This window comes from Austrofundulus limnaeus, unplaced genomic scaffold (assembly GCF_001266775.1).
Source record: "Austrofundulus limnaeus strain Quisiro unplaced genomic scaffold, Austrofundulus_limnaeus-1.0 Scaffold69, whole genome shotgun sequence".
Taxonomy (NCBI): Eukaryota; Metazoa; Chordata; class Actinopteri; order Cyprinodontiformes; family Rivulidae; genus Austrofundulus; species Austrofundulus limnaeus.
Genome location: NW_013952471.1, coordinates 1,106,498 through 1,109,724, shown reverse-complemented (window position 1 = coordinate 1,109,724; position 3,227 = coordinate 1,106,498). Strand labels below are relative to the sequence as shown.

Here is a 3,227-nt window from a genome sequence, read left to right as displayed (position 1 = left end):
ATTTATTGCATTATTTATTGAATTAAGGTCTAATATACAATAACAGTATATTCAAATGAAAAAAAATAGTTAAAATTCACACGTGCTGGAAAAAGAAAATGATACCACATTAGATTATAATAATGTTATTTTTGGTATTGACCATGAACAATATCACCATGAAGTCTGTTTCTGGTCATGTACCATCAGGGCTTCCACCAAACTGAAACAGAGAAATAAAAGTGTGAATGGCTTGTGAACAAATTTGTTTTCCTGTTGATAGCTCTTATAATAACCTCAGTTTGGTTCTGACAGGACTGATGAGCTCATATCTTGTTCAAATACTGTGAAATCTACAGTGAATTAGATGAACTGCGGCTATTGAAATTTAACATTTCATCTTTTATCTCACCATCAGTTTCACTTTACACATTTTATAGAAATAACAAGGACAAGCCTGCTTATAAACCCTTTAGAACCCAAACCCATTTTTATCAAAAATATTCTGAAGTGTTTTTAATACCGCCGCCCATTGGAAATGTCATATATCACATTGAATAGTAAATTTATAATAAATGACTTTTTAATAATTTCTTAAATTTTCATGCTTATACTTCTTGCCTATATGATTTAAAATAAACAGAAAGTATAATTATGTAAAATAAGTGAATGAGCTAAATTGATTAAGCAGATGATTAGTATTTGTCTCATTGTCACGTGGAATTTTTCTGGACAATTTAGTTCATTGCTCGATGTGACATATGTTGGGAGTGGTGATGCAGAGGTTAGAGAAGGTGAACTTGTGATTAGAAAGTCCCCGGTTCGGCTCCTCAGACAGACTTTAGGCCCTTGAGCAAGGCTCTTAATCCCTCAGTTGCTCCCTCTGTGCTTTAATTGGCAGCCCCCTGCTCCACGTGTGTTCACATGTGTGATAGGTAAATGCAGATAATTAATTTCCCCACCAGGGGATCAATAATGTATAAAATAAATATTTTAAATTGTTTTACAAATGCTGTCAAACTAAGTTATAGGTGAAATATGACGTTATCTTAGGATTAGAACAGCTGTATGAGAGAAAACTTACGTTTGCCAAGAGAAAACAAAGTTTCTAAAATTAATTTAGTGGCCACAATAGCTGCCCAGGTGCATGAAGTTTTTTGAAAAGAGAACTTCAGTATCCAGAGTCGTAGTAACATGACTGATTCAGGATGTTAAGTAGATGTCACTTAGGAGCTTTATAAATTAAAAGTCAATGTTAAACCTTTATAAGAAACTTTTCTGAAAAAGAGATGGAGACACCAGTGTCACCCTGGGTCTTTATGATAATGTTAACAGGTTTGTAATTTGTTACATCTATATAGTTAACATAGATATGTTATTTCATAAACACTATTTTCTAAACATTTACACCATTGTCACTTTACGTATAATTACACAGCAGAAATGCTAAGAAATTCTTGCAGGAAGTGCGCACACGTTGCACTGTAGCTGGCTGCTGCTGCTAATTGCATTGAAAAATAAACCATACAATTTCACCAGTATGCAAATGTCAGAAAATTGGTATGAGCTGCTCTAAAAATGACGAAATTTATTTTAATTGATGGCAAAATTCCTTTGTTTAAAACGAGGCTGTTTCATTTTTTATCTCTAACAGGTAAGATATTAATTGCTCGTATTTATTATTATTATGATGATGATGATGATTATTATTATTATTATTATATTATTATTATTATTTATTAATTAATTAAATGATTAATTAATTAATTAATTAACATTAATTTTTGCCACAGAAGCTCAGTGTCTGATACATCCTACATGGTTATGGCTTTTTATTTTATTTTTTATTTTTTAGAATTCATTTGTAAAAGGTAAGCACCTTAGAAACAGCCTACTGTGGAAATTACTTATTTATGAAGTCTTTATACTTACATTAAAACAAATTTAAAACAACGTGTAATACGTTGTTTTTCTTTGTTAGAGTTGTATCTTTTTTTACAGGCTTTATAAAATAGTAGGATACTGTGATGTTCGAGCCTCAGAGATGCATTTGAACGCACCATGTGGGCGGAGTCAGTGAAGTTTAGCTGAACAGGAAACACTGAAGCCGCAGCAGCAGCGGTAGCGCTGCAGGTTGTGCTGGAGCTCAAAAACCATTAAAAGTACGAAAGTTTCCGGCCCGGGCAGACCTGGACGTTAATTCTTTCACTATCCGAGAAGAGAGGACACTGAGCCGGCTAGAAGCCCGAGTCCTGACCGGAGGAACGACCGTCTTGTGAAGCAGGTGGGTCGGTTTGGTTGTTGGGAGGAGGGCCGCAGGTTTCCACAGGTGTTTGCTACTTGTTGACTGCCATCTGTTGTCTCAGAGGGACTGCAGGTAATTGCCAACTGCCTGCCTTATCTCTCTGTTAACTGAATGGCCTACCAGTATCAGTAAGAGTAGTTTTACTTTCTTCCATCTGGTTAACTTTAAACTCTTTTTCCTCTTCTTTTTGGTAGGATTCTTTTAGCCTCTCAGTTCAGTTAATTGTTTTCGGAGCTCAAGGTTTGAATTAAACCCGATGCAGCTAACTAAGCTCTGTGTTAGGGTTCAAGCATGAAGAAGTAGTTTATATTTAGTTTAAAACCAGGGAGCCAAACACTGTTTACCAGGTTAGAGGCACTTCCAGCTAGAGTTGCATAATTACGGAAATGTCTACCTTCTGCAAGGTGTGTCTCCCGGCAGGTGTGTCATTGAGTCGACTGTTGGAGAGGGTGGGGTGGGTGGGGGGGCAGGTACAACCCTGGATCCTCCAATAACAATGTGCATCATGTTCTGATTCAAACTGTTGGTGTCTTCAGCTAAAGTTTCTGTCAGGTGTCACATCTGTCTGAATAAAGAGAAAGAACAAAAGAAAAGAGAATATTTGACTGGACTCTGTTATCTGTCCCGGGTCCTGAGGACTCCCAGTCCTTCCAGTTCCACCTGCCCCACCAGACAAAGAGCCTTTGTTGTGAGTAGTGCTGCTCCACCTGAAACTTCAGGAGGTAAATAAAGAGCGTTCCACTGCTTTTTCAGGGCGTTCTGGTCCTGCGAAGGAGCAGGAGGTGCATTGTTCAGAACTAGGGCTGCCACGATTAATCGACGACTAATCGATTATTAAAATAATCGATGACTAATTTAATAATCAATTAATCGTTTTCTTTTTTTGTTGTTTTTCTTTACTTTGTTTTTCTCTCCAAACTGCTTTGACACCTTCCACTGCCAC

At 36.8% G+C, this 3,227-nt stretch overlaps 1 protein-coding gene across 1 annotated transcript in view; it reads left to right on the top strand.

Annotated features, from left to right (window-relative positions):
• Nucleotides 1–2,053: 2,053 nt before the first annotated feature.
• Nucleotides 2,054–3,227, top strand: part of llgl2 (LLGL scribble cell polarity complex component 2) — a gene marked incomplete in the record, with an annotated part of 122,361 nt that continues 121,187 nt past the window's right edge. The window contains 1 exon segment of the mRNA XM_014010453.1: nucleotides 2,054–2,263.